Consider the following 13,871-nt stretch of genomic DNA (forward strand, 5'->3'; position numbering starts at 1 on the left):
CTTTCGTTGACTGTTCAGCTGGTTCCCGCCTCCTCCTTGCCCACCTAATCCTGTTACACTCTCATTCTTAGGAACGTGACTGTTGCACTAATACCACAGTTTAAAAGATTTTCAAAAGAATCACAAAGTGAAATATGATATTTGTAAGACATCAAATACAAACATCTGATTTATGCACCGATAACTGCTGCTGTCAGCCCCAAATAGCTAAAAACTTTATATTTACTTTTACCTTAGGAAATTCTCTAAAACTTTACCCACTGTTTTCTTGTCCGTAAACTTGCTTGTGTGAATAATCCAATGTGAATTTCTGCAGTTAATCCAGGATGGACTTCAAAGACATTAGTCATTAATCTTACTGTTCATACAAAATCTTTGTTTAAACACTGGACCTTAACACTTACTTAGTTTACTAATTTTAAATCATGACTTGCACTGCACATAAATAACTAATATTGGCATTAAATTCATGCTGTTTATCCAGAGGGGAACAGGCACCCACAGTGAGCCTGGTTTCTCCCAAGGTTATTTTTTACCATTAACCAACATCTTATGGAGTTTTGTGTTCCTTGACATAGTTGTCTTCGGCTTGCTCACTGGGGTTATAAATACAATTATTATTTAATTATTTATTTTTATACACAATTTACAATCATATTTAATCAAATTACATGATGACTCTAAGACTTTATAGATATTACAGTTCCATTGTCTGTTAAACATGATTTTCTGTAAAGCTGCTTTGAAACGATGTGTGTTGTGAAAAGCACTATACAAATAAAAATGACTTGACTTGTTCAGAATAAAATATGCAGTGCCGCAGGAAAAGCATGCTAAAGAAATCATCAGAAATATATGTTATCGACTACTCATCATAAAGCGGAGGATCTCAGCTTTCTAATGACACCTAGATTGAGCTTCTAGTCCACTCAGAGGTTGAGATATTTGATGAAAAAAGGGGGGTGGTGCAAGAACTGAAAATTTGACTGAATGTCTATGGACGAACACATCTGCGATGGCTAAAATGCATTATAGCACCACCTACATTTCAGATCAGCATTTTGTGATGGAAGGAGATAGAGGAAAACTGCTTTTTTCTAGTACTTCCTGCCATCTAGTGGAATAAATAAGATTATTTGGACAATGATGGGGTGAACAGTACCAAAATTACATGCTTACAAATTTAAGAACAAAAAAAAAGTAGTTTCTGTTTGTCTTAAGATTAAAAATCTTGCTCTTATTTATTAAGAATTGGAGTCTTTTTTTTATTTAGGGGGGTTCTCTGAAAAATTTGACCACTTTTTTGCAATTATTCCACAGTATGTGTAAATGGTGAGATTTTAAATTTGAGTTTGCTCAAATCATCCATTTGATTATCTAAACAGCCAATCGTGTCGCAGCAGTGAAGCGCATAAAATCATGCAGATACGGGTCAGGAGCTTAATTTAATGTTCACATCAACCATCAGAATGTGGAAAAAAATTTGATTTCAGTTATTTGGAGCGTGGCATGATTGTTGGTGCCAGATGGGCTGGTTTGAGTATTTCTGTAACTGCTGATCTCCTGGGATTTTCACGCACAACAGTCTCTAGAATTTACTCAGAATGGTGCCAAAAACAAAAAAACATCAAGTGAACGGCAGTTATGTGGACAGAAATGCCTTGTTGATGAGAGAGGTCAACAGAGAATGGCCAGACTGGTTCGAACGGACAAAGTCTATGGTAACTCAGATAACCACTCTGTACAACTGTGGTGAGAAGAATATCATCACAGAATGCTGTTCTGAGATGCGGGTTGGTGCTGTTTTGGTGGCACGAGGGGGACCTACACAATATTAGGCAGGTGCTTTTAATGTTGTGGTTGTATATACAAAGTAATAATAAAAGCAGCTTATTATGTTGTGTGTTACATTTTATGCATGTTCCACAGTGTTTCAGTTATTGTCCTGTTATGGTCCTGTTCCACTGGTTGTCCTTTTGTCATGACAGGACTTGACATACCTTGCAGCAAGGTTTGAACTTGCTGGGGTTTCTCCAAGTAGGTATGAAAGTTTGTCCTGTTGCTTCTGACCGATGTTTAAATATTTTTCTTTTTTTCTTTTAATCATTAGTTTTGGTCTATCTGGTGTTTTGTTCTGGGGTTCAGCTGGACATGTTTTGGACTGTAAAGTCAGCTCTAAGACCAACATGTATGTTAGACCCAATGCCAACCAAGCTCTTAAAAGAGGTATTTCCTGTAATCTCAAAACCTCTTCTTAATATTATTAACTCCTCATTATCTTTACGGCATATCCCAAGAAACTTTAAGATAGCAGTAATCAAACCTCTTATCAAGAAACCACAGCTTGATCCTGGAGTGTTGGCTAATTATAGACCAATAATTAGCTCCCATTTATGTCAAAAATAGTAGAAAAGATAGTGTCCTCTCAGCTATGTTCATTTATATATATATATATATTTGAAGAATTTCAGTCAGGATTTAGACCCCATCATAGTACAGAGACTGCACTTATCAGAGTTACAGATGACTTACTTTTATCATCTGATCACTGCTGTATTTCTCTTCTAATGCTTTTAGATCTTAGTGCTGCCTTCAACACCATAGATCACGACATTCTCTTGGATAGGCTTGAGAATTATGTTGGCATTTGTGGACAGGCATTAGCTCGGAAACACTTCTCATATTCAACAAGGACATTTTTTACAGTTTATATTTACAGTGTGTATTTCACTAAGTGAAATTGTGTTGCTGTCATTTTAATGAAGTAAACTTTGAATTTTACTTTGGAGTTTACTAAACTCAGATTATTTTGACACTCAAAATTATTTGTTGAGTTTTGTCATATTATGAAATGCACCACATAAACTCAATATCTTGTGTCACAAATGTAGCATCAAATAAAGTTCAAAACATAACTTTATAATTAAAATCTTTTTTTTTTTCAATGAACAGTATTTGCTGAAAAATGTAAATTTGGTGTGAATACATGTATTTTTAGGGGAATTTAACACTTTTGGTAAAAAACTGAAATTAATGTTCAATTATACTGTATTTACTCTGTAAAAATATTTTTTTACACTGGAAAAAAATATTTTTTACGGACCTATTTTTACAGATATCTCAGGTTAAAATGTAATTTTCACATGTGAAAAACATGACGTTTACCTTAATTTAAAGGAGAATGCCTGTTTTGTTTTGTTTTTCAGTAACAGCAGCAAAAACAACTAGTGAGCGACTGTTTACTAGGGGTGGGCAATATGACCAAAATCTTATAACACAATATGAGTAATTTTATATCACAATAACGATATATTGTATATCACGATATAGTAAAAATTTTCTGTAAAATCAATATAAATGGATTTATGTATTAAATAACCATATTGTAATGCCTATTTTTGGAACTCCAGTCAGTGAATTAAATACTTTATAAATAAAAACGACTTCCTCTTTATTTGGAACAAGGTAAACAATGTAAAAGTAAAATCAAAATCAACTTTATCAAAGTGCTAAATTTCAAAGTCTGCCACATTTCAGTTTGAAATGTTGTTGATCATTATTAATATTATTACTATAAACTTTCATCAAGAAACTTAAGATCTTCTCAAAGCAATGTGACAAAGAAAATAAAACAGAAGTAAAAAACAAATATACAGTGAAAATAAATATCAAATAAATATCACATCTTGCAAAATAAATAATTGACTGAATTAATGCAGAGTTCATCTTTTGGCTTTCATAATATTCTTTTGCGTGCTTCATTTTGAGGTGGTAAAACAGATTGCTTGTATTATAAGTGATTATCATCGTACAGTTTAAATTTTTCTGCTCTGTGCAGGCTTTTGTGAACCCACACCACAGATGTCACACCTGTGTTGTTTTAATAACAAGCTCCTCTTCATTTCCTTGACCTGTTTGGGAGTCGTCCCGCTCTGTGGAGATTTCTTTCTACATTTGGGGTTTTCCTGGGTCAGAAATGATTCAGTAGAGCGAGTGATCCCACTTTGAGCTCTCCTGTCTCTGGAGCACAAATATCGGAAAGCCTGCTGGATTCACACGCATTTCGGAGCTCCAGTGACAGCGCACGCCACAGTCACGTGAAACATTTGTGTATCAGATGAGAAGAATATTTAGCGCTTTTAAAGTGCCAAACGTGCAATGAAGGTCATTCAATTTGCTTGGGCGGCCACAGAAAAAATGGAAATATTATTCATGTTTGTTCTATTTTCTCAGTCTCATGTTAAGCCCTGTACACTGATAGATACGTCCACACCACCAACATGAATATTTACATATCGCGATATACACAATATAGCATAATCTCTATCGATTGACACATTATATTGTCGTCACGATATATATATATATATATATATATATATATATATATATATATATATATATATATATATATACACTACCGGTCAAAAGTTTTGAAACACTTGAATGAAATGTTTCTCATGATCTTAAAAATCTTTTGATCTGAAGGTGTATGCTTAAATGTTTGAAACATATTAATTTATTTCATTATAAAACTAAAATTGTATTTAAAAAAATTTTTTTTTGAAATTGATGACTTGGACCAAATAATAAAGAAAAGCAGCCAATAAGTGCCCAATATAGATGGGAACTCCTTCAGTACTGTTTATAAAGCATCCCAGGATGATACCTTAAGAAGTTGGTTGAGAAAATGTTAAGAGTTCATGTCTGCAAATTCTAGGCAAAGGGTGACTACTTTGAAGATGCTAAAATATAACACAGTTTTGATTTATTTTGGATTTTTTTAGTCACAACATAATTCCCATAATTCTATTTATGTTATTCCATAGTTTTGATGACTTTACTATTATTCTAAAATGTGAAAAAAAAAAAAAAATTATAATAAAGAATGAGTGTTTCAAAACTTTTGACCGGTAGTGTATATATATATATATATATATATGCTGAGCCCTACTGTTTACTGTTTTCAGAAATAATAAAAGCTATTAAAACAATTTTACAACTGTTTTTCTTTTGAAAATAATATTTAACCCCAGCCCAACACTATTTTGTGGTAGAGAAAATAACAGTTCACAATATTTTAGACGAAAGAGAAACCATTTGCTCCACAGCATAGAGGAATATATTTAAAGCACATTAGGACAGTTAAACACAATAATGTGAGACACTGCACAGATTAAGAGAAATGCGCATTTCATTGGTGTGGACGGACATTCTTCCTCTCTTGTCCAAAAAGACTATTTATTATTTATACTGCAAAAACGACTTAATGCTTTCTGATATCAGAAACCCATTAACGCATGCACACCTCCATTTTCACATCAAAAATGCTAATTTTTTTATAAGATTTATCCTATAAGTGAGACTTGAAGTTTAATTAATTAATTCATTGTATACACACACACACACACACACACACACACACACACACATATACATATATATTAATATTGAAAGGTGAGTAAATATGTTGGTAGGTCAAGTCAGTTATGTTTTTCATTAAATAAAAAGGCATACAGTATATAATAATACATAATTCTTATAGGAAAAGTACACAGTTATCAAGTGAAAGTAATATATTATTACTGATAAAACCAAATGAACTACTGAACTAAACCGTTTAATTGCTGTTGTGTTTTAGTTTGACTCTGCTGAAGAATCTCCTGAATCCAGCTGTGTGTCCATGAAGAGTGATACATCAATGGGTCGACCGATTAACCTCAGTTCAGGAGAGGGTTGTGTTGATGTGAGCTGAGGACAGTCTGATGGTTTAGAGAAGTAAATCACTTCATCAGTCTGTTTTCTCTGGAGGAGTCTGTGTTGCTGATGTGCACATATTCACCTGTACACTCAGACAGCAAAATCCCTGGTGTTAAATATACACTCCTGGTGTTCATTTGGGTCTCACCTGCTGGTGTTAAAAACTAACATTGAAGCAGTGTTGAATCTACACTTTGTAGTGTTGAATGTTGAATTGCCAAAACAGATAATTAAATAAAGCATTCAAAGTGAGGATTTCTTAAAAGAATTATGACATAAATAGTTTTCATTAATCAATTAATGTCATACAAAGTCCAGTAAACAGAAAAAAAGTGTTGTATACGCTTTTGCCTTCAAAACAGCACCAATTCTACTACTTACACCTGGACACAGTTTTTCTTGGTTGTTGGCGGATAGGATGTTCCAAGCTTCTTGGAGAATTCACCACAGTTCTTCTATCTAGTTAGGCTGTCTCAATTGCTTCTGTCTCTATATGTAATCTCAGACTGACACGATGTTCAGTGGGGGGCTTTGTGGGGGCCATGACATCTGTTGCAGGGCTCCCTGTTCTTCTAATCTAATCTTTTCTATTTGCAAAATTAATGTTTGGGAGACTAAAATATCACACTAACGCTGAAGATATAAATAACCATCTTAAGACAAATGTTTTTGTGAAACATCTTATGTGCCTAAGACTTTTGCACAGTACTTTATTAGATTGTGTGTACTTATATGGTTCATATAGATTCCCAGGCTGAGATTAACTTCCATCTGATTTTCACCATATGCAGTTATTCATTAATTCATACACTTGATGATATGTCTTTAATAAGTCACTGTCCTGTTGGCCTGCGACTTCCTATTCTTTTTCAGGTGTTTATACCTCAGGGGGTATGTTGTCACATAGTGTGGCGTGATGGGACTCACGTGACATTTCCCAAAAGCGCTTACTGCAATGTTGAGTGAACTGAATCGGAAGCAAACGACTCTGGTTACACATGTAACCTCGGAAGTGGAGAACATCCTTGTTCTCAAACAGTGAAGTATTCAATCGCCATCTAGGGGGTGGGTGTGGCTGGTGCTCTGCGAGAAAATTGATGCTGATGGGGGCATGATCCGAAATACTGATAGAATGAATAACTGTGTCAGTGATTTTATGTGTGATAGAATTGTTTGTCAAAGTAATCTACAGTACACTGAAGAGCCACAACATTATGACCACTCACAGGTGAAGCAAATAACATATAACGCTGATCATCTCCTAACAAGGCCACATGTCTGGGTAGATTAGATGGTAAGCAATTTTCAGTTTTCGTAGTCAACGTGTTGAATGCAGGAGAAATGGGCAGGAGTAAAGACCTGAGCGACTCTGACAAGGACCAAACTGTTATGGCCAGACAACTGGGTCAGAACATCTCTGAAATGGCAAGGCTTGTGGGGTGCTCCAGGTCAGAAGTGGTAAGTACCACCAACAGTGGTCCAAGGAGGGACAAACCACAAATCAGCGACAGGGTGTTGGGTGCCCAAGGCTCATCGATGCACGAGGGCAACGAAGGCTATCCTCTCTGGTCCGAACCAACAGAAAGTCTACTGTGGCAGTCACAGAAAATTCTAACGATGGTTAAGGGAGGAATGTCACTACACACAGTGCATTGCACCCTGCTGCATATGGGGCTGCGTAGCCGCAGACTGGTCAGAGTGCCCATGATGACCCCTGTCCACCGTCAAAAGCAACTACATTGGGCACATGATCATTGGGACTGGAGCAGTGGAAGAAGGTCGTCTGGTCCGATGAGTCCCGTTTTCTTTAACATCACGTGAACGGCCGTTTATGTATGCGCCATTTACCTGGGGAAGTGATGGCACCAGGATGCACTGTGGGAAGACGACAAGCCAGTGGAGGGAGTGTGATGCTCTGGGAAATGTTCTACTGGGAAACCCTGTGTCCAGTAATTCATGTGGATGTCAATTTGACACATGCCACCTACCTAACCATCGTTGCAGACCAGGTACACCCCTTCATGGCAATGGTATACCCTGATGGCAGTGGTCTCTTTCAGCAGGATAATGCGCTCTGCCACACTGCACACATTGTTCGGGAATGGTTTGAGGAACATGATGAAGAGTTCAAGGTGTTGCCCTGGCTGTCAAATTCCCCAGATCTCAATCCGATTGAGCATCTGTGGGATGTGCTGGACCAACAAGTCCAATCCACGGCGGCTCCACCTAGCAACTTACAGGACTTGAAGGATCTGCTGCTAATATCTTGGTGCCAGATACCACAGGACACCTTAAGGGGTCCATGCCTCAGCAGGTCGGGGCTGTTTTTGGACCAACAGCATATTAGGCATGTGGTCATAATGTTTTGGCTCATCAGTGTGTATGCGAATATGATTTGTGATACAGCGAGTAGTATAAATAGTCCTTATGGTTCTTAAGCCTCAAAATATCTATCAGCCCATAAAGGATGAAGAGTGGTATATTTTGCCAGCAAGATGATTTGTGAATTGAAGAAATTAAATAGCTCAGAGAATAATAAATGGATGAAGGCTTAACTGTATTAGGACTGTGTTGTATTTTCTTTTCCTATGGTTCCATTGATGATGATGATGTAATGACCTTCTGTGTTTGTCATTGTTGATCTATGGGAGAAGGCAATATTATGTCTGATAAGGATGGATACACCTCATTTTTTGGAGTTAAAGGTGGAGTGAAAATCCAATCCATCTAGCTATCAATTTCTAAGACTCTGAAAAGTGGGTTTCCTGTAGAAAGCAGATGTCTGATTTTCATTTACACAAGTGATATTATTGTTCTTTTAGCTGGAGAACTGATTCCTCTTATATTCAAAGATGTTATTATGACACATAAAGCCATATGAGTATTGCTAATGGACAAGATATTGAGATATGTGTGCCAAGTGTGGAAATATGCATTATAGGAGGCGGGGTGTGACACAAGACTGAGAGACACGTGGCAATACAGAAACTAAGCAAAGCCACGCGCTCTCACAGACACAGCAGATCTGACAATGACATGAGCACATGTCGCCAGAGACAATGGCAACATGCGCTCATGTCAAACGACAGACAAGATGGGACATTTGTGCAAGGGTTCGGCCACATATAAACAGGCAACAAAGACCAAAGTGGCCGAACCCCAGCACAACACGACAACAAACCAGGACGCACAGCACAAGGCGAGTGCAACACGAAGCACGCCCGAGGTAGCAAGAGACAAACACAAAACAATTGACACAAATGCATGCCGCAAGAATGACATAAGAGCAATGCACTCATGCCAATAACCAACAAGACAAGGGAATGCATAACAGCGCCAAAAAGGGAGAGCCATGCATTCTCTCATAGACTAGACAAAAACACTAAACAAGGATGTCAGAATGAGCCACAAAGACAACAAAACACAATCAACATATGTGGCTGAAATCTGACATTGCCCCCCCCCCAAGGGACACCGCTTGGCGTCCCAAGGGAAACACCAAACATGACACAAGACCAACAGAACAAGCACAAACACAGAACAGACAGAAAACAGGGAAAGGAGGGCAGGGAACTAGGATGGAGCCGGTAGGACAGACCAGGAAGAAGTCGGCAGGGCAAACCAGGGCGGAGCCAGCAAGACCAACCAGGGTGGAGCTGGCAGAACCAACCAGGGCGGAGCTGGCAGGACAGACAAGGGTGGAGCTGCCAGGACAGACCAGGGCAGAGCCGGCGGAACCAAACAAAGGTGGGAGGGAGGGGGAAAACAGGATGGGGGATCCGGACCGAGGCCAGAATCCGGTGGCCAAGGTGGAAGTTCTAAGGCCTGGTCCGGATGAAGCACCCAGGGAAGATGCTTCAGGAGTGGGTCAGGGTGAGGTGGCCAAGGGGGAAGTCTCTGAAGATGGTCAGAGTCCGGCGGCCAGGGATGAGTCCTCAACAGTGATGAGAGGACAGACACACTGAGCAGGGCAGGCAGGGTAATGACCGCTGGGGAGAGTTCAGGAGCGGCCAAAGGGAACTGGACGGGCTTGTCACAACATGCCTAGACTACCTTTAAAGGTGTGTCAAATATCCTATTTATGTACTCAAAGAACTTCAAGATATATTTCAAGTGCCTCAGAGCCTTTCTCTTATGATGAGTTACTGAAGAAACCGCTGATAGTCCTTAGAGGTCTTTAGAGTTCTTGCATGAACTAAGAATAAAGCCATGCTCTTACTACATGATTTTTGGTCGGATTTTGCTGTTGCAGACTGATTTCCGAGGTCTGCGACAAAACCACCAAATTTCCAGTACTCGTTATGGTTGGCCCCTTCAGGGTCTTGTGTCACCCTGAAGGGGGTTATTTTGCTATAACAACCGGCTGACTGTACATTATCCCACTTATTACATGGTTTCTAACCAAATAAATAAATACATGTACATAAAATATTGATTTGCAGTGAAAGTATGTAATTTGAGAAGAGAGAAATCGCTAAAATCCAGCTAAAATCCAGTTCTATAGTTCTGTTGATGTTTATCAACTCATATACCCGGATGAGTGGTCTGATACGTGGATCTGCAGTGGTTATAGAGAAATATCAGACGCTAGATGGCGCCATTGACCAATCAAAATCAGGATTCCAGAGAGCCGTGTTGTAAGTAAGGAATAATCCATGGCTAGGTGTGCGATAAACAATTTTAAACTATTGTTATTCTTCCAGTCAATATTTGCACTGTAAAAATCAATAACAGCTGTAACTAATCAATGCTGGCAAGTGACCATGGTATAAGTGAGATAATCCACAGCTAGGTGTGCATTAAATTATTTAACGCTTCGTGTCGGGTGGTTCTTCATTTTCACATTGTGCATTTAAATAATTTAATGCACACAAAAATATGACTGGATCTACTTGTGCAATAAACGGTTTAAAGCACACATTCAGTCCAATCAGAATTGAGTGTTCAAACAGACTGTGGTTTAAATCATTGGTAATTAGAATACAATTACATTCCAAAAGTATTTTGATTACTGAAGAGATTACTTTGCATTTTATTGTCATTTGTTTCATTTAATATTTAGTCCTTTCAGATAGAAAACAATTATACATATAAATGATGCGTTTCAAAGTGCATTTGAACAGCGGTGAAACACTTTCTTATGATGTGTTACATTCATACGAGCAGACAGAGAAGTAAGTTTGAAGTAAGTCTGGAGCAGAAGAAATAGAAATAAACCTTGTGTAAATTGTCAGCTTACACTAAGCTAAAATGCTATTTCTAGCCATTTTACATGCACGTTTCCAGGCACGATCGTATTTTCTTATCAACAAAATTTACGTTGGATCATAATTTCTTCTTTTCTAGTAAGACCTTTGATATTAGGGCAAAAATCATATTCTTGATAATAATTTTTGTATTGTTTTCCTGTAAAATCATTAAAACATGATCAGTTTGATTCATCTTGTTTTAGAAACAACACTGCATAAGATATTTAGGTTTTTCAGAGAATGTATTTTTAACATGTGTATTTTGTCTTACTGTACTGGCAGAGTTTTTATAGTCAAAACAAGTGAAAAAAATCTACCAGTGCTGAAGAAGTAATCCAAAGTATTTAGAATACGTTACTGACCTTGAGTAATCTAACGGAATACGTTACAAATGACATTTTACAGCATGTATTCTGTAATCTGTAGTGGAATACATTTCAAAAGTAACCCTCCCAACCCTGAGTACAAGTAAATAGCATCAATTACAGAACAGTTATTTAAACCTGTGGCAACTTATTTGATTGGTGGTGCTCATCATTTACTCATCCTAAAGCCATCCCAGATGTGTATGACTTTCTTTCATCTAATGAACACAAACAAAGATTTTTAGAAGAATATTTCAGCTCTGTAGGTCCATACAATGCAAGTGAACGGTGACCAGAACTTTCAAGCTCTAAAAAAGAGAAAAAGGCAACATTAAAGTAATCCTCATGACTCCAGTAGTTTAATCAATGTCTTCTGAAGAGATGCAGTTGGTTTAGGGTGAGAAAAGACAAACACATAATTCCTTTTTCACTGTACATGTTGTCATTGCTGTCTTCAGGCATGATCATGATTTCAAGCTCGATTACACTTCCTAGTGCTTGACGCATGTGCAGAGAGCTAGATGGCACTAGGAAGTGTAATCGAGCTTGAAATCATAATAGCCAAGGAGACTACGGTCAAGATTTATAGTGGAAAAGGAGTTATATTTTGGTCTGTTTCTCACCAAAAACCAACTGGATCACTTCAGAAGACATTGATTAAACCACTGGAGTCTTATGGATTACTTTTATGCACCCTTAATTTGCTTTTCGGAGCTTCAAATGTCTGGCCACCATTCACTTACATTGAAAGGACCTACAGATATTATTCTAATAAAACATTTTGTGAGTATTCCGCAGAACAAATGAAGTCATACATATCTGGGATGGGATGAGGGTGAGAAAATGATGACGAGTTTTCATTTTTGAGTGAACTATCCCTTTAATGAAGCATTCAAGTCACATCAGAATGATCATATTTAAGAGATTAGTGTACATGAAAACCACCACAAAGTCATAAATCCAGTGAGATGTTCTTGGAGTGCCGATTTTCTGAGATGGGGGCATATCAATTTAAGAAGTATGGCAAGAATCAAGCAAATTGGTGACTGTACAGTTTAGATTGAATGCATTTTTCATTTTATTGATGAAGAATAAAGCTTGCCAGAAAATAAGACTCATTTAGCTAGTTTATATGAGGTGACAGGCTTACAGAATAACATTTCCCATCAGTATATGTGGCCACACAAGAATGGTCAAATAAGACATGCCTAATGTGCAGTGTGTATGTGAATACATGTAGGGCCTATATGCCATTGCATCAGTGCTGAAAAAGTGAAAAATTGCAAAACGGACCCATTCTGTCCAACTAAAATCACTTGAACGCTCATTACATCAAAATTACGACTTCAAAATTGTAAGTACGAACTTCCCAGCAGGATTTGAACGCAGTTTAAACCACAGCATAACTGAAATAGTGTTTATATTGGCTATGTGGATTAAACATATGTGGATTAGACAAAATATGAATTGAAAACAAACTGTAACATTAAAATAGGGGCCTGAGCCATTTTAAGTGACCAGAACAGAGACTTGTGGAGTGGGCTCTTTTCATTTGGGCCAATAAGCAACCACCCAGAACACCTTAGCAACTGCATAGCAATGTGCTAAAAACTCAGTTAAAACAACTTAACAACAGCATATCAACAACCTGACAACCACCTAGACACTCTAGCAACTGCAGAGCAATGTGCAAAAAACACAGAAAACAACATAGCAACAGCATAGTAACAACCTGGCAACCACGTTCTGTAGCAATGCGCCAAAACACACAGCAGAGATTACCTTGACAACTGCATAGCATGCCCTAGCAACCATCCAGAAAACCCTAGTTACCACATACTGTAGCATAAATGTGCTACAAACAAATATAACACTTTAGCAACCACCAGAAAACTAGTTTTGCTTAGGCAAAGACCATTCATCCATCTTCATAAAATCTAAAAATAAATATTGCTGGACATTTTCATGAGCACTGGTAATTATTCATACACATCGCACCTTGGTTAAATATAAAATGTGAATGCATGTGATTAACTTTTATATGAACAGGTCTCCTGGAAAGGCGGGAAACTGATCACACAACTTCATTATTTAACAGCTTTCATAATGTTTAAGCCTAAACTTATCAAATTAATTAGTCAAAAAAACAAATTAAACGCACACGAGCAGTTTTCTGTCTTCCCCAGTGGAGACATCTGGCGCGCGCTTCGATTTTGATTCAGATTCGTGATTTGCAAAACGAATCATTCAGACCACTTTTTGAATATTTTGATCGGTTCAAAGGGATCAAATGTAAAAGATTCGACTGAAATGATTCTTTTACGAATCAGACATCACTATCGCGGATCTGCATGCATTTTTGCACGTGCAGCTTGTTATTTTTTGCAGTGTTCAGTCGCAAAAGTAACTAAAGGGTTTGGAGAAATTTTCCGGAGTAAAAGTATCAATTTTCTCTTCAAAATGTAGTGAAGTAAAAGTCCAAAGAAATATTTATACT

This window comes from Myxocyprinus asiaticus, chromosome 6 (assembly GCF_019703515.2).
Source record: "Myxocyprinus asiaticus isolate MX2 ecotype Aquarium Trade chromosome 6, UBuf_Myxa_2, whole genome shotgun sequence".
NCBI classification, from domain to species: Eukaryota; Metazoa; Chordata; class Actinopteri; order Cypriniformes; family Catostomidae; genus Myxocyprinus; species Myxocyprinus asiaticus.